We start from the raw sequence: 22,863 nt of genomic DNA on the forward strand, positions 1-22,863 counted from the left end.
CAAGGTGTATCCTTTGAAGGTCTTTTAATAAACACCTACTTTATTCCTTCAACTCTGTCTAGCCTCTGTTCTACATAGCCTCTCAAGGCTTCATAAAGAAAGAGAAGTGAAACAATACTAAGAGTAAGCTGATCAATATTAAATGGAATCCTGTTTGGCCTAGTGAATGAATCGCTTCCTTTAGACCACAACAGAAAAACCTTATTCATGACTTATTTTTTGGAATAGACAGCAGTGATTAGTGTGCACAGGCCATGCAGTAGGATCACATCTTGAATGTCACATCACAGGGACAGACAAAAGGCCGTGACTTTGTCCTAGAGAAATTCCTGAGAGAGAAGTGGGTCAAAACCTAGCAGTAGTCCTTTGCATGAAGAGCCCAGTGTGATCCAGACACTTACTTCAGACCACATCTTACAGCACTCCAGATTGCAAGCTGTTCTCAGACCACTGATGAAAAATGGAAACATGCTCTTTTATATAGTTTGGAACAGTTTCTTCATGTATAACCAGCTAGCCTTACTTTTTGGGGTGGTCTTCAAATGAAGAAAGCAACATTTAAAGAAATTAAAAAATATTAATTTTTGTTTCTCTACAAACCCTTGACAAGCTACCGAAGTATGAAGAAAACAACTGAAAAACTTCTGTTTGAACTGATTTAATGTCATGTGATAATTCCCCTTGGTACTTTGGAATAAAATTGTAACTGCTATATGGCAGATTTGTACTGTACTAAATAATGTATTATACTAAAACAATGACAATCAGGAAACCAAAAAGCTAAAAAAGTTTCTGGACATTATAAATACACCATAAATAGGTATGACAAATGTTCTATAAATGTATCAAGACATGTTTAATGATAGAAATTATATATTTTAACAAAGATTAGAGTGGTATAAATACCTCTTCTTTCTTGCAATGATCACAAGGCCATAGCCATCTATGCCCTGCCTAAGAATAAGCAATACCATTAGAGAACTGGTGACATATCAGACTTTATGAACAATGTGTAACACATTAAGTGAAAAGTGAATGTACCCCAGGTTAGCAAAACAGAGATGCATAACTCATACTGAGTGCACTCTCAAGGAATTCCCAAAGTGACCTCTCTGACTTCTGATCTCATTCAAGACTAGTATAAATAACAAGGCTTTGCTCTTCTCCTCTATGACTTACAGTTAAGAGAAATATAAGTCACTGGTCATCCAGGAAAGCACTTTAAGAGGAAAGTCTAAAATGCCTTGGAGCCTAGAGAGCACAAAAACCAGCTGAAAACTGTAAATACTGTTCTAACTACTTTAGAAATGAATGTCGCTTCATTTTTTTAATAACCGAAGGCTAAGTATCTGACAACTGCTGCTTTTAAAATGATCTCAAACATGTTTCAACATGAAATATGAAAATAATAAGATAGATCAAGGAAATCAAACCTGCAGCCAAAGACACAAATCAGTACCAGATCTTTCACCACTCTCCAGAAGTACTAGAAGTTTTCTTGTGCTTTTTTCCTTGCTTCTTGCATTCCAATAATAGAAAATTTGTGCTCAGAATACAGCTTGGAGCTAATGGTAAATCCTCCATCTGAGTGGCTTAGAAACTATCCCCAGTTCTCAGTGTCTCCTGGCGGCAGCAGCTTTCTGTGTATCTGTTTGCAGCATGGTTCTTCTCGCTTTGATACAGGTCATTAGGCCAAGTCTTCTGTTGGAACTATCACTGAAATGACAGCCCCCAGGAATCATGCTGCTGCCAAATTCATATCAGGGGAGTGAAAAAACACATATTCAGATGTCTTAAAAAGCTGATTTTCAAGTCCTTGTTCAAATACAGTCTCATTATGGTCAGGATCTTGCTGCCTGATTGGGTCAAGAGACAATGCAATGACAGGACTGCAGCTTAAATTCATTTTCCTGCACTCAATATTTACTCTGAATAACCCTGAAATAATAACACTTTGTATGCATATTCCACATTTTGTCTGAGGAATTCAAAATGGTATGATAAACATCCTGCTCTCTCTGCAGTGGTTAGAGAGCCTCCCTAGCAGAACTTTTCCTGACATGCAGAGTAAAGAGGGCACTAATCTGCAGGGTGAGGCACTCAGTGTGACCCTCCACAATGAGGCGGAAAACAGAAATCCATGTCAATAAAACAGAAGCTGTGGGAGTTCATGCAATTTTGGATCCATGGAATAAGCTGCCAATCTCTTTTACTGAAAATTGTTTGTTTGCCCACCCAGCTCTCCTTCTGAGCTTGCCTATGAGTGCCCAGAACTCCAGCTCTTCTTCCCATGCTCTGACTTGGCCAAACACAAAAAAGGTTTGGTCAGAGATTAATTAGCTCAGGCAAGGGGCTGTGCTAACAAAGGCCCAAGAGTGGTGAGGCAGACCTGGCTGACATCCACGAAAGTCTTGACAGCAAGCACAGCAAGCCTCCCCATGCAAGCTGATACTTGCTCTCAGCATGCAAAGTGGATTCACCATCTAAGTGCTACGTAAAAATGACAACCTCATTATACAGATTAAAAAAATCCAGAATCGTGATATTAAAAGAAAACCCAGTCCCGACAGTGACAGAACTGAGCCTAAATTTCAATATATGAATACTGCTCTGAGGGTGGATATTTGCTAATGATCACCACAGTCTAATGACTCATAACCACGTGAACTCCGGGACCATTTTCTTATGCCTATGGAGACCTACAGAAACGGCTCCCTTTTGAAAAGATGCTGGTTTCTGCACCATTACATGTGATTTCTAAGTAGTAAGGTGGGATCAGCAGAGAGATTTACAAGGTTTCCTTGTATGTGTGTGTCAGTAGAGAAAGAATTAATTTCTGTAGTCGGTACAACTCCTGGTCGGCTAACCCAATGCCTACAGCTTAGTGCTGCATAAAAGTTTTGCTTCTAATTGCCTTTCCATTTGCGCTAATTCTTCGCTGCATGGGCTAACTGAGTGTGGAGCCAATTTTCACAACTTCCAGGGTTTTATTTAGCTTCAGAGCTACAAACTTTCCTTTAATTGAATTAAACACATAAATTTCCTCATAAATGTGGAAAGAATACACCCTCCCCACTAAGAAACAGGAACAAACATTGATCTGTAAGTTAGAAACCTCCTTATAGGTTAGTAATAATACCTATAATTTTGATTTATTTTTTTCTTTAATGAGCAATAGTATTTTTGTTAGGTTGGTTTGTGTTTTGGGTGGGGTTTTTTGTTTGGTTGGTTGATTTTGGGTTTTTTGTTTGTTTGGGGCTTTTTTGTTGCAGAGATTTTGAATAATAACTATTTATGGGGCTTTGAAAGATATAAATAACCAACAGGTATTCCATACTTTGTATTAAATAACATGCAGATTTCAGAAGATGTCATTTAGGTTTTATGACAGTTACTGTATTACAGTCCCAGTGTGATTACACAAAATTAGAGTGATAATTACATATTGAGTATGTAAAGGGTCCTACACTATTAGTTAAAAGTAACACTAAAGTAAGGCTGGTTCTTTCTTTCAGTGCTGCTGTATGGAGTTCATAACACAGCCCAGAACTTTATCCTAAGAAGAGATAGCAAGGATGTGGACATGGGACACACAAGCACACACAGGAAGAGATAATGTAAATAAATAAATCACAGTGTGAATATAATTTCATTTTTCTTCCCATTGTTTTTCACATCATTATTCTGTTAGAAAAAAATAGTGAAAGAAACTAAAAGCAAAAATTCTACAGAGGATCTCATAAAATTTCACATCAACACAAAATATTATTATAGAGAAAGAGAGGTAGGGGAACAAGGGGGAAACTAATGGGAATTGTAAGCACTAAATGTATAAAAAAATCTAGTTTATGTGATGCATTAAAGTCAGCCTGAATTATTAAGAGAAACTCCCTTTGTGTCCCTAGGTGCTTTACAATGTCCGTGTAGTCCATATCAAAAGTTCTGGATGCTTTGCGCCAGAATTACAGTTGATGAAGCACAAATTTAAGGTGACAGGTAAAAGAGGTCTATGTGACTGGGGATTGATAATGGTCCACTGGGCTGTCCACCTTTATGTTACTAGTTCAAATCCAACCCAGTTAAAATAACAGAAGTTGCTGAGGTCTGAGAGCTGTTCAGTGGCCCATGTGGAATGAATGCAACTATTTGGACCAGCACCCTGTGGACTAGCAGTCAAATCACAACTCTTCCTCTGCCTATTTTTCAGGGTGACTCCTTAGACTTCAAGAGAGGAAAAAGAAGCCCGAAGAATAGCATCTTATTCTCTGCAAGCAGTAAATACCATAAGCGAAGAGGGCATTTACATTTATTACAGAACAGCAATTTATCCTGCAGGAGCACCAGTGGACCTTGACTGCTATCAGGATGAGCTACAAGCACAGGAAAAGATATGACTCCCTCTTCAAAAAGAGGGAGTATTATACTTATGACAAAGGACAGAAGAACAAATCAACTCTATGGATTGTGTTTATTCCTAATTGCAGTTCTCTGTCCCAGCCCTGCTACACTGAAATAAGGCTTTCAGCACTTCACTCTTCCATGCTCTACAGTTTCAATAGACTACACTTAAATGTATTAGCAAGTGATTTTGAAAGCATATTCATACAGTCAGGGCATTTGCTTACAACCACATAGATAGATAGATAGATTAGATATATAGATATATAGATGACATATATATAAAAATTCTACTACAGCTTTGAAATACTTTCTTGAGACTATTTAAAGCCTTGAAAGTAGTCCTTACTAAGAGAAAGCTTAACTTCTGTCTCTATTACAAGTGCAATAGAATTTTGGCTCTGCTGCTTTGCAGTACCACACCAGATAATCTGCAGATCAGCATAACCACATCTGATCACCTTTACTCTAAAACAGACAAAAACCCCAATGACAGATGAGGGAACAACACTCAAATCAGAGGAAGACATAAAGAATATTTGTATGGAAAAAAGGCTACTAATGGTCACATACAGTAGAGCTAAAAGAGACAGTCCCATAAAACATCTCTGATGAAAAAGAAGAAAGTAATTTGTGGGCTTTTAAAACTTAAAGCAAAATAAATGCCTATTTATTTAACATTGTTGGTTTACTTTGTTAAAGTTTTATCATTCAATTCATACTGTCCTTCTCATTACCCACATGATTTGGGGCATTTAAAAGAAAAAAAAAATTAAAATACTTAAAAATTATGTTAGGCAAATTTAACTCTTTAACCTCACTGTGTTCTCATCTCAGTTCTCAGATGTTTTTTGAAATTAAAAGCTTTTCAAAATAAAAACGGTTTGGAGACTGAATTCATGGCCCTGCTCTTTACCCTTCCTCCCTCTTGTCTTTCTGACAGCCAACTATCCATCTCAGGGATCAAAACACATATGCTTAGAACATGAAACAATTAAACTTGTATGTTTCATCACCTACATGGACTTCCGAGCTTGAAAACATTTTGCGTTTGCTACTACATTACTGGCATAAATGTTGATTTTGGTAAGCTTCTTTTTCAGCCTCAGAACCATATTTAATCTCATGATTAAGAGGAAGCACATCAGGTAAACAGTACAAAAATTTTCAGGATCTTGTTTGCCTTATGGGGAGAGCAAATTCTTGGTGTGGATTTAATATGGCAATATGAATCAAAATTTAAAGCATTGATTAGTATCTTAAAAAACAACCAAAAAAACCCAAACCAAAACAAGGGATCCATCCTTATTTCCTCCCTGTTGTGCAACTATGTACAGTAACACCAAGCTAAATTCAAAGATAACAGAAATGATGGATAAACAACATAGCAGTAACACACATTTGTACATCCTGAGTGCAGTAGAAAGACAAGGATGAAGTTAGAATATAAAACCCGACAGCGAAATTTAAGACTTATGAAGTGGACTTCCTGAGATGAGTTTGCCTACCACAACTTTTTCACCTGTTACCCCACTCTCTTATATAAACTGCCCCATATTCAAACACATGTACATGATGCACAATTTACCCACTCGTATATATTATTTGCCTATATAAATTATTTTTATCATTATACTGCCAAAGATTTCTACCTGAAAACTGCATTGTGCCAGGTCCTTAGAATGCATTTTTTAATATATGGTAGATATTCCCTAAAAGAACTTCAAGAGATCCACTGGTATGAGATTAAGAACCACAGCCTAGATGTGTTACAAAGAAAGGAATCTGAGACATTTATATATAACTTTGATAGGAGAATTTGAAGAGGCCTGAATGAAAAGTAATGTCTGCATTAGTGGCCTAACAGAAAAGATGGGAACTAAGAAAACAAGCAGTAACGAGGGACTAAGAGGGAAACCCTTTTCTTATAATGCTTGTCTTGAGCTGTTATTATAATATCTGGAGTACAGATATAAATCTGGGTTAGCAGCACAGACAAGTCAGTTGCATTTATTTGTGGATAAGACTGGAGAGGTGATGTGTAGAAGGAGAGAAGAGATGGATCAAAACTAAAAATCCTTAGGATTATGGCAGAAGTCAGATCAGGAACTTCAAAGGATGAATGAAAGGATTAGGGAGAAAACAAGACAAGAATGGAGCCAAAGATACAAACCATGATGAGATTTAACGAGATCAAAACTTCCAGTGTGAAAGGAGAAGGAAGAGAATCATTAGGTAGTTTTGTGAGAGTGGTTTCAGCTTACAAGAAGGTCAGAAGCCAACTAGAAGGAGTTCACAATAACACTGGAAATCACCTGCTTTGAACACAACAATGTGAATGTGCAAATGGCAAAAGTGATCATGGAACAATGGGAAATGACAGAGGTAAAGAGAGTCACAATGGCTTTCTAAGGACTGGGAATGTTTATAAAGATTAATATCCTCTCGAATTATGAATGGAAGAAACAAGACATGGTCAAGAGAAAACCAGGAGAAAATGACAGCAAGTGTAAGAGAGGTAAGGAAATAGGGTAAAAAAGGGATGACTATGGAAAAAAAGAGTTAGAGAAGATTAGATGAGTAGCATTTACATCTGCATCAAAATACCAGTGGAAGAGTATCATATCTAGCTAGCTGTACAAAAACAATATAAAAATGACAACAAAAAAGACAAAAAAAAACAAAAACAAAAAACCAAAAACAAACAAACAAACAAAAAAAAACACCTCACAATGAAGGTGGAACAGGGTATACATAAAGATGGATCTGTGGAATGTGGAACCTCCATCCTTGGAGGCATTGAAAGCAGTAAGAAGCTCCAAGCAATCTGATCTACCTCTGAAGCTGGCTCTGCTTTGAGAAAGAGGGTGGATTAAATGACCTTCAGAGATCTGTTCCAACTCGAGCTATTCTGTGTAAAGACAGAAGAGGAGCAGATAGACTGAAGAGATGGAATAATTATTTCACACTTTGTGTGTGAAGAAATCATCAGGTTTTTAATGTAGCTTGATGTACAGTATGGGCTTTTAGAAGGTACTTGCACACCCAAAAGTCCAGTAAGTATACTCTTACTTCCAGCAGTGTTTATATATTAGCCTCAGCAATGGAGGTGGGATTGCCTATATAAGCAGCTTAGCAGTCTGGCCCTTTATAAAATACTAGTCAGTACTATATATGTCTTAATTAATGTCATTCACCTTTGAAATCTGACTTCAAGGTATTGGGATATGTGGATCCAAACTGGAAATTAAAGGAACCTGATGGAAAAACTACACCTAAATAACAATTTAATAGATATATTTCCTATAAAATTCTCCCTAATAATGCTTCAATGGTCAATAATTAGTAAGACCAGTATAAGTAGGTTAGAATCCTTTTATCGTAGTCAAAAGCAATATGTTTCTGGAAATCTCAGCTCTTTCAAATACAATAGAATTTTTTTTTCTGAATATGAAATATTCTTTAGTTAATGACCACACTCACATTTCAGTATCTTTTGCCTCTCTGGAAAAGACTAAATAGGCTAACAATACAGGATCTAGACTAATCTTTCAAGATTAGATTCATTCTTTGACATTAAGAGATGTGTACAGTGTGACATGTGAGTATATCAAAATCCCAGACTCCGTGTGGATTTTGGAAGTTTATGAGAAAGGAAGCTTGACAGCAATGCCAGGAGTGTGTTGTGACAGAATGTTCAAGTTTCCAGGTTATGTAACACTGCACTTCTTCAAGGAAAGAACAGATGCAGGAGAAGACCTGCATTTCTAAAGACACTTTTTGCTGTAAATTATACCTTACATATGTGTGCTGCCAACCAAAATACATGTTCTGAAGTTTCAATGTCAAATAGCTAAAAGTATAAACTGGAGACCAGATTCCTGACTATGCAGAAGAGAGCAAGGATCCCAACTTCAGTGTAACATCTTCTATGGCAGAATTTATACAGTTAAGAGCAATTTAGGGGCTGCTCTAATCTTTTCCAGATGCTCACAGGATTCATGTTCCTTGGTCATCCAACAAGTATATTCCCTACCAATTATTAAATATAGGAGAAATGGTGATTGAAGGATATCTGGTTGGAATATAATCTTCTCTTTTATTATCTGCTTGGAATATAATCTGATCTTCTTCAGTTTATTGGTAAACTGAAGATTCAGGTTCTTTCAAAATAAACATTAAGAAAAAATAAAACTACCATTTCCAATCTCTAAGAACCACTGGTAGAGTTTTACTTCAAGTTTGCAGCAAGCTTTACTGCTGAATATTCAAAAATATATATTTCTTAGAGGTATCCTGTAATATAAAAGGTCTCTAAGTAATAACAACATCATGAAAACTTAGTGGCGCATGATCTTAATCAAATTGACAAGCATAGGTGTAGGAAAATGCCGTATCTTCCACATTCTGTATCAACACAATCAAAGCTGTTTATTTAGCTAATGAAAGGCTTATTTTCTGATGTTAACACCTCTTGCCTTTAACAACTCAAGAATTGGCATGTGACTCCAGCAGAACAACAAACTTCCCACCAAACCATGCTAAATAAAGAAGATTTGGTTTTCAAGGGTTTATCTAAGTACATGGAATCATTTAGGTTAGAAAAGACATTTAAAATCATCAAGTCCAACATTAGCAGAGCATTGCGAAGTCCACTACTAAACCAGGCCCCTAAATCTCTCATCTACACATCTTCTAAGTACCTCCAGGGATGGTGACTCAACCACTTCCCTTGGCAGCCAGCTAAGGAAAAGGAGAAAGGCAGGTAATGCATGAGAAATACTTTCAGTTGAACACGACTCTTCTGACTGAGGATAATACTCTATTTGTATCAATATGTATTTCATTTTACTCTCCCCAGTTTTAGCTTGGTTTGTGCTTAGAGTATTTACTATGCATCACAGAAACAAAACAGATAACAATGTTGCACATCATTACAGATTGTAAATTCAGTTATGATGGACCACAAGCATCCTAAAACTTCTTTAAGAACTGGAAAAGATTTCTGTCTTACTTTGCAGGAAATGAAAGGAAAGTGCTTTGGGATCTTAGATATCCTTGGCACTGATAAAAAGAGTAGTCACTGAGGGACTACTCACGTAAGTAAGGTTGTTGAATCAGGCTCATCATCCTTAATTTTAAAAAAATCATTTCCCAGATTCAGAACAAATGAGCAGAAAATTTGGCCTGTTTTTTATTAAAAATGTAGAAGTTTGAACTCAAACATGTTTGTCAGGATAAAAAAGATTCTGTAAAGGAATATTTCTGTTTCATATTGTGCCATGTGTGACATTATGCCTTTAACACACAGATTTGTACTAAGCTAGTGGGAGGATAACATTTACTAGCTCCTAGAAAATTCATTACTTCTCTACATTGATCATATTCCTGGTCCACAGCTACATTTTAAGCCATGATTTGGCAAGAAATACAGCCAGCATGACACTTTGTCCCATTTTCCTCTACTGTATACAAAATAGACTGATTTTGCCTGTCTCCAGTCTACTTTGTTCAGAGTTCTTTGTTCAGTTTAGTCTTGGTTGCTATTTTTCTGAGGACTCATTTTCTTCACTGCCAGCTCATAGCAGCTGGGATCTACAAAATTCCAACTTCCTGGAGAAAAAAAGGGATTAATGCTGCCTTTCCTTGCTCTCCAGTGTGACCTAGCATGGATAGACCCTTAGCTCTACAAAACTGTTCTGAGTTACCTCTACAAAATGCTGAGCTATTTATCATGCCCTGTTAGTCAATATTTAAGGTCAGTGTGAATTGGGAACTGCTCAAGGTGCTTAAAGCTGAGTGAGGTGGTGGCGGTTGTCAAAGCCGTAATTGATCTGGGCCTTACATATTTTTCATTTTAACCCTTCACAGGAAAATCAGGTAATTTTGACAGCACATAAACCTACATCGTTATCCTTTGTGTGAGCTGGAAACTGCCCCTGCTTTTTTATGCAGGTCTTGCAGAAAGAAAAGAGACTCAACTCACTTCCACACAGGTTCAGTTCAGTTGTTTGAACAATTCCTTCCCAGAAGACAGACAGGCCTTCTTGTAGTAGAATTAACTTGGCAATAATTTTAAAACATCTCAGCACAGACAGCTACAGAATATGTCCCCTAAATACACACCTTGAGCAACAAAGCCAGGAGGACACAGCAGTATCAACATAGCTTGGGCTAACCCAGCTATGAAGACAAACAGGACATTGTAAAGCATAATGAGTCCAGGCATGGTCAGTGCCAAGCTGTTTCTCTCTGTTACAGCTAAGCTCTTCCTAACTCCACAAATAATTCCTCTTGAGTTAAGAACATGCCATTCAGATCAAACAAATACTTCACACAACTAAGAGACTCCTGCTGTGAAATCAGATGCATATTTTTCCTTCCCCATAGACAGTAATATATTGCACTAAATTTGACTGTTACTTCATTCATCTTGTCATTGGTACGTGCACGCTCAATGCCTCACCACCTTGATGCAGCCCAGAAGCCCTTTAATACTGACTTGGGACAGACAGCTCAAGGAGAGAAGCTACCATGTCTAATGCACAAATTTAAAGTATAAGGGAATTCTGGAGGAAGAGGAGCAATACTGAAATATGAGCAGTAATGAGGTGCTGCGAGGAAGGTAATACAAAACACAAAAGCATGAACATTACTTAAGGGGAGGGGAAGATAAAACAATGAGGAGTACTGTGCAAACAAAGGTTTGGAAAAATTCAGTTGTCTCAGGTTTAAAACTTCCGAAGTATTACAGTACTCATACAAGCCATAATACACACTAGGTTTAGTGTAATTATTTTTTCCTTCTTTCTATGGTATCTGTGAAGCAACTATTCTAATATCTGTGAGACAGCACTATTCCCATTTTACTGATAAGGAACTGTGTCACAGAGAGACAAGAGCAGACGACCAATGTGAGCAAGGCAGGGAACTGAGAACAAATCTCCCATAATTACTCCAATCAATCTAACCATCATTATTGTCTTGCCCCAAATCCAATATCCCTGCCCTGATTTAAAATACTTCCCACTGACTACGTTATGAAGTTTAGGCTGTTCTGGCATCTATTTTTCCCCAATCTTTTATTGATCATGTGCTCTTCCAAGTTTCCTGCCAGGAAAAGAATGGGGCATCTAGATGACAAAGCAAAGTGCAATGGAGTAAAAGAGTCAGAAACTGGAAGAAGCAGAGGGCAGTTTTGTGAGGCTTCTAAAACATTTTGCACTTTGAAAGCATGGGAATTAAATACAATAATTAAACAATGCCAAGTGAGCTTTTTCCTTTTATATGAGATACCACTTTTCACATTAAGATACTAGATCAGTCCCTCTCAGAGCTGGTCAGAAATTCTAAAGATATTTCAGAAGTTATGAAAAGCTTTACAACTTATGAAGGACAGAGACAAAAGCACCATTGTGTGATATTTCAAATTTAAGTTCAAATAATGAGTACGCCTTCTTCAGCTATAGAGTGATTCAAGAGTATGCAACCTATATTAAGCAAGATGACACCAGATAAACTAGTGATCCCTTCTACATTCAAATCTTACATGAGTGTACAAAAAGTAAACTGAATAGTATCTGGCACTGTACAATTCCCACAAATTCAAATTGCAGCATTTTTCTGCATAGGCTCCATCCAAGTTATTACATTACGTTAACATTCTGCAGAAGAGATTATCCTGCCCAGTTGTTACTGGGATGTGTTGAGAGGGACATCTGTAACTCAAATAACTGGTAATTATAAATAACTAGTTTAATTTCAGTGGTGAATTCTGGGGTTGCACCCATGTAACATCCCGAAAGTGTGGCTTCATCTAGCAGAAACTATCTGGATTCAAGACTGATGATCAGATAAAGTATGACCAGCAATGGAGAAAAAAAAGCAGAAATGCCTGAGTTGAAGCAGACATGATATGAATCCAGCAAGACTAGGAAAGTTTGCCTGGACTAGGATCAGGTCTTGAATATCAGTCGTGGGTACATTGCTTCTGTGACTATAAGTAGATTTAAGTTCAAATTTTCAGCAAAGAAATTAAGCTCATGCAAGTTGTCCTAAAGTGAGCAGAGGCTCTGCTCTCAAATTTACAATGATGTTTACAAATATCAAAGAGTTCTATCAGTTCCCTACTGCCCAAAGTAAAATGAAGCAGCAGACAGGAAAAGAGGGGAAGAACCAACACTGCATAGCAGTATTTCGAACAGGAGTGCAAAGAAACAAATGATAGATGGTTGGAGGCACAGAAACTGGAAGCACACCTTGACAATGGAGTTCTGGCTAGACAGCCAGTGGGAATGAGAAAGCCTGGGGATCCAGTCCTGGAGGAATGACAGATAAAGGCATACAGACAACTGACTGCAGAAAGGTACTGAAAATAGGAGGTAAAGAACAAGTACCTAGACTATGCTTATGGTAAAAAAAGAACATGGGACAAGAACCCAGCGGGGCGGTGAGAAATAGAACTGTCCTCCTTAGGACACAGAACTGGGTTATACTCAGAGTTCTAAAAGATAGTGAACAGGGGTAGAAAAGGTCACCGAGAACTGAGCAGAGAATCAATAATAACTAAACCCCCTTTTGGGTCTTCTGGGAATCAAATTTCAGTTTCTCATTATTTCTCTGCCATGAGAAAATACATCTGCAGTCTGATGGTAGTGAAAACAAGTATCTTGCATCTTACTCCTTCAGCAGTAGTGTTTTGCAGAATATTATTCCATGCAACTTGTTTAATAGAAGAATGGTACAACATTATGTGGGGGATTTTAAGGTTCCAAGCATCTCACAATTTAGACAGAGGTTGAGACATTCTCAGAAGTTTCTATTTTAAAACGGTAAGTGTGCTTTCCCTCTGTTTTTATTTCCATCTCTCTTTCTCGCACAGACACATTTTCAAAAAACCTTTTTAACATGATCAAATCCAGAGCAAAGGTGCCAAAAATGCCAGGTTGCCTGTATAACCAAATTTCCCCTCATCGTGTGAATGAGCATGGAGACTTAATGGCATGACTCACATCCATTGTCACCAGAACACACCCTCCTCATACAGTGCACAAGACAGCCTTGCTGCAAGGATGAATCAGAACTCTGTACTGTAGACGGTTCACTTGGGAAAGAATTTTGAAGACATGCACTAAAAATGGGAGAGCATTAAAACAAGAACAAGAACAAGAATAGTTAGAGTTACTGGATGTCAGTCTAGAAAGCAGGATTCTGTCTTTCCTTGACATAAAGTTTCCATTATAGTAATTCAAACCAGCTTTTCACAGGTGGTCACTTAAAGTATATTCTTCATTTTCCATGTGGTTCACTGAGATGAGGGATTTGAATTTGCAGAAGAGATGAATGTTTAGAGACATACATAGCTGGAGACAGGAAGACCTGAGTTGGAAAAGTTTCATGTGACAGTAATGAGTCAAGTCTTTTGGACCTCAGCAGCACAGGATGGTCCTGCATAACAGTGGCAGTTTTTGAACACAGTATTCTGGGCCATGGTTCCCCAGCCATAAATTGAAATCATACTGTCTGCCTATCTCAGAGGCCTGCAGTAATGCCAATTTAATGTCTGCTCATCACTTTGGCACTACTGTGATCCTAGGAAAATCCCAAAAGGAAATTAATAATTATTAATAACTATGTCTCCAGAGCAAGGCTTAAATATTCTATAGTAAACAAGGTGTGGGGCCACACACAAACAATGTAATGAAAACAAAATATGGAACAGCTGCTCATTAAGTGACTATCATATATTCTGTGAACTGAATGAGGAAGAGATTTTGTAAGAAAAAACAATATGTGATCATATAATTAAAGAAGTCTTCACAATGCATATGCATGTGGGAGATTAAATTAACTTGCCTTAACAAAGTTAATTCTGAAACGTATTAGCTTTCGAGTGTTTGGACTCTTTAATGTAGATTTTCCACACACAATATGAAATAACTGAACATCCAGCTGAGATCTGATTAAAGGACATATATTAGCCATCTATATTTTATTCGTTCAGTTCAGAATTTACTTCTGACTATTGGAAATGCAATGCTGGAATGAGTTATGACAACTGGAATATAGGAATGACTATTTCATTATCAATTATTCCTATTTTCTACAGAAAGTTTGAATTTTAGCCAAAAACTTCCTTTAGGATCATAAATGGCAAGAGAAGCAGGTTAGAGACATCTTCTATGTAATATGCTACAGCACAGTAGTTCCTGCAGCCAACCACTGTCCCTTAAATTAATTAAAGTACATGAATTCAAGACAAAATTTATGAATGATTCTCACAAGAGTACATTCAACTTCTATTAACTTCAAGAGATGTAGAGCCAATGCATGTGGCTCTTTTTATCAGTCCTGCTCAAACACATACAAGTGTAAGCCAAATCAAACCTTTGCCACCATTTTTTCATATGGATGTGACCTTTTCTTTGTAAAAATCACAGGCTCCTTGTGTACATATGGGTCGATAAATAGGTATCTATCTGATCAATTAAGTGGCTTTCATTTGAAATATTCTGTCTTTTAAGAATGACCATGTCTCTTACACCAGCATATTTAATCAGAGATCATATTTTGTAGTATGAGTTCATTCTTTACTTTCTCTTGCACTCAAAGATATCATCCATCACATTTGTAATATATGGCTACTTATTTAAGGTAGAACCTCAGTTTTAAAAGATGTATTCTGGTTTTGTTTCTGTGTGCACTGCCTGGGTTACCAGGGCTAAGTTATGTGTCCTGCTGAAGGACAGGCAGAACACATAGAAGATTTCGTTTCTCTAATCTCTCACAGAACACAGAGCCATCTCATTCAGAACTTCAGAGCATGCACTGTACACACATGTTCATTAATCATTTAATATACCTTACCTCTTAAAATTTAGATTCCTTAGCTCTGCATTCATGAATTAATTTTAAGATAAAGTTGCTTGTTACCATCAAAATAATTTTTCACCCTGAAAATTTTAGCACATGGGCACTTCTTTGGGTGTCTACAAACTACAGCAACCATCATTCCTGTCATAACTGTCAAACTACAGCAATCACAATTCCTCTGTCTCAGCAGTAGACCTCATTGGTCCCCCAAGAGGGGAAGAAGAAGGGCAAGAACCAATCTCATCTCTCTGGTGACCAGTGACAGGATCTGAGGGAATGGTTTGGAGCTGTGCCAGGGGAGGTTTAGGTTGGATATTTGCAAAAGGTTCTGGAACACTGGAACAGTAGGCATGGTAACAGTCTCCCCAGAGAAGTGGTCACAGCACCAAGCCTGACAGAGTTCAAGAATTTGGACAATACTCTCAGGAACATGGTGTGACACTTGGGATGGTCCAGTGCAGGGCTAGGAACTGGACTTCAATGATCCTTGTGAGTCACTATCAAACCAGAATACTCTGATTCAATGATAATTACTATCCCTTATCTTTTAGAAACTTCTAGATATCTTACACAATATACAATCAGCAGCAGATATGGAAAGCTCTACAATACTAGAAGGATTTAAAAATTAAATACAATGTTTAAAATGCAAATAAATTTTTTCAGCTGCTTTTTTAGATCATTTTCAACCCTGACTCTATATCAATATCAGATATATATTTTATTTCATTGATCTTATACTACATACCAAACACAGAGTCCCAACTATTTCAATGTTTCTCACAACTTTATAGTGCATTTTGCAAGTACAAGTTCACTTAGCACAGTTCTGGTATCACTGTCTTTGAAGTTAAATTCAAATGTTTAACATGGACATCTGGATATTGATCTATAGCAAATAGTTTTCAGGTTGATCAAACAAACATGTTCTAAAGCTATGAGTCTACTTTTACCTTCAACAGTAAGGTCATAGAATCATAAGAAGACTTGGCTTGGAAGGGATCTTAAAGGTCATTTAATTCTAAAACCCCTCCCATAGGCAGGGTTGCCACCCACTAAACCAGGTTAATCAGAGCCTCATCCAACTTGGCCCTGAACATCTCCAGGGGTGGGCCCACCACAGCTTCTCTGAGCAACCTGGTCAGTGATATAGTGATTTTACAAAAAGTAATTTTACAACACTTGCACTTGAGGATAAAGTGGTTTTAGAACATTTGAACTTACAAAGCAATTTTTATTTTTGCTTACACATTTAGAATTACCATAAATGAGGACAGCTAAATACTATGACTCTGGAAGACATGGGAAATGAGGTAGATATTTAGTCAACATCTGCATGTGATTCACCTTAAGTTTATGTTTCTATCTGTGGAATACTTTGTAATTCTGTTCCCACTTTCTTTCAAAATCCATGCCATCTATTTAAGTAGCAAAACACAGATTTTGGCCAAAGTGCCTCACTGCCTTAACACAGCTAATCTGTTGCAAGGCAAAAAATTAGAATGGTGGTCTTCTAACTTCAGGTTTCTTGCTTAATCTCAGACAGTTCTACACACTTTATTTCTGAAGCCTGAGGGGTTTTTGCTTTTATTTACTGAAGTACATTTGAGATTATTTTTGGCATCTTTACACTGGGTCATGAAACAGCATGTTTTGGCACCTGCTAGCCTCACTATCAATCTGCTTACTCCAGGCTGTCATCCTTGTGCTGCTCCTGGGTATGCATCTGACAAAAGTCTTGCAGGTTTGCTTGGATCTGGAGTTTTGCAAACAGTGGGAGAAGAACAGTGTATGAAAAAGCTTCATTGCTGTTTAGGTGAGTCTTTATTTGTTGATTTTGTATTTTAAATATATAATAAATAATGTTGTTCATTCTTGTATATCCCGTTTTATTGACTATAGTTGATACAACCAAACACAAACCAAAATGAAGACCCTTTCTGCAAAACTCATTTGTTAGCCCTTGAAAGTATTCATTGTTGAGACTTTCAGGTATATTTGTACTAACCACCTCATCTACTGGGGCATTTAGTGAAACTCTGGCACTAACAGTAATGATTATTATGAAGGACTAATTTAAATTAGTCTACTACCCTAAATTAAATGCGTATCTTCTCTTTCTCTTTGCAGAGTTTTCTGATTGAGAAAAAAGTATCTGGTGTTGAAATGGTTCAGAAGAACAAACCAAAAACCATGTTGAAACCACGTACATAGAGATTATTAGCAGAGACTGGTAAAAAAATTATGTCACTGTGGAACCAGTGGAATCACTGATGAGAAATGTATAAAAATTACCTGTTCACAAAATTCAGTCTACTCAATCATCACTTAAATATTAAATCATACTTAAAATACAAAGTTAGGAGAAGGAGGGGGTGTAATACTTTTTTTTTAATTTATCACTTCATGGCTATGACTATGAACATGCACCCCAGCACAGTGAAATCACAAGCTCAGAAGAAAAGGGTGCTTCCTGAAGAGTAGGATTTTTTTCCTCTGACTGAACTCTTAGTTCCTATAGACATAAAGTTAATTTCACTTAACTTTAGATATTTGCAATATATGCATCAACATCTAAGCTGATCCCTAGGTTTCCTTTATTCTCTCTAGTAAGGAATGTGCTATTGTACAGTCTGATTCATCTGACCTACTTAGATGTCTACCTTCCGAGGAGATGAATCATGCCCTGAAAGTGTCTATTTCTCTCCATTGACTATAAAGGCAGCCTAGCCAAAGATAATTTTGATAGAAAAGACATTACATTAGGACAGATAAATTTCACCCCAGAAGCTATGAAAGAAGCAAAACAGGGGTGAACATTATTTTCGGCAATATTTAACTTCTGTATGATTTTGAAATAGAAATCCATCCACAAGGTCATGTGGGGACAATACTACTGGAGAGCTGCTAAGCAGCACAGACTGGTCTCTCCCAAACCACAGGGAAGAAACTCCCTCATGAAATGTGCAAGGTAAACATGAAATAATAGTATCTACTCCCTCCACACCTTCCCAAAAATATATTGGAAAGAAGAGAGGAAACTTTCAGAGTGCACTGCTTTCTTTAAGTGTTGTTTGCAATAAAATTAATATGGAGTCAAAAACTGTACTTTTGTTTCTACACAGAGAAGACTGCTGAACATATAAGAATCTGCTCATAGCTTTGTCCTCCAGCCATACTTTTAAAGACTTTTTAAAGAGAGTTTCTTTCTAGCTTTGATTAGCTAGGAAATGGGTACCTTCTCTTGGCTTTAGCTACTGACTGGATAAGAATTTTTATCTTTTTTATCATATTCCTTTCCTTGACATTCTTCAGTGCACTGAAGATGAATGAAGTGCTGTGAAAATGCACTTCTGCATCTCTTTGGTCTCAGTATATGAAAGTCTTTTCTTTTTGATATGTAGACTCATTAATAAAAGCTTTATTTCTAGTGTATGAGAAGCAGAGTTCTGACCTAACTAAACTGTGACCCAAACCCTACTTGATCAATAAAGTCTTTTTCTGAACTTCACTTGGCTTTCAAATTAGTCTTCTGTCTTTCTTGGCTTGAGAATGAATACTTCAGTTAGAGCAATGCACAGTAATCCAACTCCAGTGGAAGAAGGCAAAATCTGCCTAAGGGTGCTAAGATTTCTTCTGCCCACCAGAAGTTAGTACCCAGTATTGATAAGGACAAAAGAATCATTTAAGATCACATAATAAAGATAAAAACCAGTAACTAGAAGCTAATAAAAATAAAGCTACATGGTAACCCTTCTTCAGAAAATGTTAAAGTAGGAGCAAAGAAGGAATTCAACATTAAGAAAATGTAGTGATTTAGCAAAAATTTTTTACCTCTTCTAATCAAATTACTCCAATACTTTCTAAATGTTTTCTACAAAAACAATCAGCTCTATCATCATCAGATTTCTCTTAAAAACATTTGTACTTATGTGGTGTATTCCTCTTGACCTGGGATTGATATTTATACACATAGCTGCCAGTGCAGTGAAGAGAGACCATGATCTTTCATAGCTGGTTTAATTTGATTTTATAACCCAACCCATTTTCAAGATGATTTAGGGATTAGATGTTCTGTCAGACTGAGCTATGCGTCCAATAAAGCACAAGAATTTTTTTTCTAATTCTTAGTGGTGATATGCCCCTGCCCTGGCATTTTTACCTTTAACGTCCTATGTTCTCTTTGATATGCTAACATCAGCAGCAGCCCATGATCAATCAGTGGGCTGGGTGGGCCATGCAATAGAACAGCCATGCCTGCTCACAGGAGCAGAGATGCTGCCTAGAAATTGCAATTTAAAGATCCTACTGCCTCATTTTTGAAACCATTTAAGTCTGGAAAGAGACAAAGAAAAAGAAGTACAATTTTATGTGATGATTCCTGCTAATTACACTTATAGTGACAATTTATAAACTGCAAATTTAGCAACATCTGACACTTTGATTGGTTAACTTCACCTTTTCAGAAGGTCGTACTAGGAAGACTTACACTGCCAAGAGCCAATGTTATCTTGTCACCATGACAGTATCTCTGTAATACTCTACCCGAACTAACATCAGGAGTCACTCGGTTTTGTGCATCCCTGCCATTCCATCAGTATCCTTGCACAAGACAAGTATAACAGAGAAGGATGCAAAATTGACTTCAGCTAATGAGGTGAGGGAGGATTTTTGACTACTCGCTTGTTAAGGGGGTAACTAAGATGCCACAAACAAGGAAGAACAACACGTGATTCTGCTTCAAAGGCAGAGGAAGTACAGTCACAATCCCTGATCCTCAGGTCGTGCTGAATTTTGGTCAATACTTAGCTAAGTGTCTTGTAGAAAATTTGTGGTGTAGGCAAAACCTGAACTCATCTTTTCCAACTTTAAACTAATTCTCTAATTAATGGGCCAGACTTTTTTCATTCCCTGAGGCACCACAGAACAGGCAGAAATAATACAAAGCTGGCTAAGAAAAATGTTGCATACCAGAGATTCCTACATTGCCTAATTAGGGTTGCTTTGCTATGTTTTTTCACTACCATGGCAGAGCAAACTGAATATAGAAACAAGTATAAAATCCCTAATCTGTGATACTGTCCTCTACGGGTCTGCATCCTGTAAGAGCCCAGAATATCCCTTCAACATGTAAAATAACTATTAAAAAATGCTTAAGATGCTGCACTTTTCATTGGGTCCATAATTTCATTGAGACCCATGACTGGGTCCATATTACACAATGAAGCTTAATATAAGGCCCAGAATGATGTTTCTGTCTGTTATCAGCTGAAGTGAGCAATCCTCATAAAGACCATTCACACAGAATAGTCAGTTTACATGGGCTTTTCTAGTGTTAGTTTCTAAATTTCAAACTGATTTAATCATCTATAGTATGTACAACTGTTGTATGTCAGCCATGTCAGGTCTCTGGAATGCCAAGATAATCATTAACAAAATGAGTGCATCTGAAAATCTCTACAGATAAAAAAGTATCGAGCTTTAGATATGTTTTATCTAAAAGAAAATGGCAAAAAGAAAACGGGAAAAATAACAACAGCAAGTTTTAAGGTAAGCCTTTGCAGCACTGCAAGAGTCAATATGAGAAATTCTGTTTGCAAAATATCAAATGTTAGAAGGTAAACATTTCAGTTTAGACTCTGGTGCTGCTGGTAACTTACGAGTTTCCTCTCTTTCTTTGCGTTGGCGCAGCACTGATTTATTTTTTCACCCCTAAGCCCATGTTCCTTAATTGTCTGGTTCTGTAGAAGACTCTACAATGGAAAGATCCTTCCATGAATCCATATTAATTCCTCATGTACATTCCCTCTCATCTCAAACTTCAACACTCTTTTCTTTAGCAGTCCAACAGAAAGCACTACACAGCTGCCTCATGATCCCAAACTGGAGCACAAGAAGTTCCATGAGCTCAACCAACCTGAGCTGAGAATCCATTTAATCATGCCTTGTATATTCTCATGCCACCTTTACATATTCTTTTACTGCTTTCTTCTTACACTTCTATTTCAAATTACCACTCCTTTCCACTGTGACATACTGTGTTTCATCAACTCCTTACAGTACATTGGCAAAACATAAATCACACATAATTTTTCTTCTATATCTAACCCAAATTTTCCCTATAATAAATTAATTACTGTCTAATGCAATTAACTGATTCATGCTTCATCTTATTATAGTATAGAACTTCTGAGTTTACATTTATAACTGCTGTCCATCATCATCAAATGAACCAAGTCAGTGGACCGATATAGTTTACATATGTCTCTATCTTATAAATTAGTTTTCAACTGAACTTCTTGAGTTTCCTTTGAAGAGTGGGACCTGTAATTATATTGCAGAGTATACTCTACTAATAAAGTAAAAGTATTCTGGTGTTCTTTTGGGAAAACATAAGGGATATGCAGGAAAATCACAGCACAACTGCGTCCTGTAATATTAGCTCATAAAGGACTGTGACAAATGGCCCTCCAACAGCTAATCAGCAAGGAATCTGATACCAGCCTTCTGAATTTCTGGACAATTTATCAATTTTATGAATAAAAATTCAGTAGAAGAAAAATGATTCAAGAAAAAATCACTGTGATGAACACCAAGAGAATACCATCTATTTTCTCTGTATTCCACATATATGGAATGCAAATATATCCAGCATTTTTAATAAGTTTGCAAGCAATGCTTAAGAAAAATGCATTCCTCAAAACTAAAATGGATTTCATCATTACGAGCCTCTGAATTCACTTAATCCTCATTTTGTACACTTACACACTCAATTTGTACACTCATTTGTTTTTAATGCCAGCATGAGAGAACTACTGTGATTGCCTGGACATAGTAGGATGACAATAGGGGACGTCATACTTTATAATAAATATAGATACAGTGAAAGAAATAGCAAGTTTTCCAACCTATCCATCCTGCACATCTGCCTCTACTGTTACTGTTTAACAAAATAAAATTTCCTATTTATTTACAATTAATTAATACTACCTTTTTGATTTCACAGCAGAAAGAGTTTCAGTGCACTCAGGTCCAAAAGGATTCAGGCACTCATTCCTATTCTTTGTAACTTCAGCAGCAAGAATAATATATGCATCATCTAATTTAACTGCAAATGACTCTTTTAGCATGAATTGTCTGTTTAAAGATAATGCACAGCAGAATTCTTAACTGCATCCCAGAAGTCATGCAGCACCAGGCAGATAAGATCACAGTGGTTACCAGGGGTAGCAAATGGGAAAAGCACTACAGGAAATGAACTCTTGTCAATAATCTCAAGAGAGTGCTATATTTAGGTCAATTGTACCTGAAATCGTTTGGTGGGGTAATTGCTCTTTGGTACAGACTCTGCTCTCTGAGCCTGTCAGAGTGCTGGTAGGTCCTCTGGATTGAATTCACCAATTTTCTTTCAGACTCATTTTCTGAAAATAAAAACAAACAAACAAAACAACTTTAATGACGGTCGGCAAGCTTACCAGAACACAAAAAATCACTCACGTTATTTTACATTTTAAAAATATGTTTTCAATTAATCCTTTTAATACAAAAACATGTTTCAATATCCAACTGATTGCCCTCAATTTTCTAGAACAG

At 37.0% G+C, this 22,863-nt stretch overlaps 1 protein-coding gene across 12 annotated transcripts in view; it reads right to left on the reverse strand.

Moving 5' to 3' along the window:
• The window catches only part of MYT1L (myelin transcription factor 1 like), a 303,729-nt gene that overhangs the window by 202,455 nt on the left and 78,411 nt on the right, over positions 1-22,863 (reverse strand). For all 12 annotated transcript variants that reach the window (XM_066179860.1, XM_066179851.1, XM_066179856.1 and 9 more), the window contains exon 2: positions 22,577-22,691. The gene's annotated coding sequence lies outside the window, so the exon portion shown is untranslated. The remainder of the gene's footprint in view (positions 1-22,576; positions 22,692-22,863) is intronic.

This window comes from Chamaea fasciata, unplaced genomic scaffold (assembly GCF_029207755.1).
Source record: "Chamaea fasciata isolate MVZ Bird 193981 ecotype frontalis unplaced genomic scaffold, bChaFas1.0.hap1 SCAF_3, whole genome shotgun sequence".
NCBI lineage: Eukaryota > Metazoa > Chordata > Aves > Passeriformes > Sylviidae > Chamaea > Chamaea fasciata.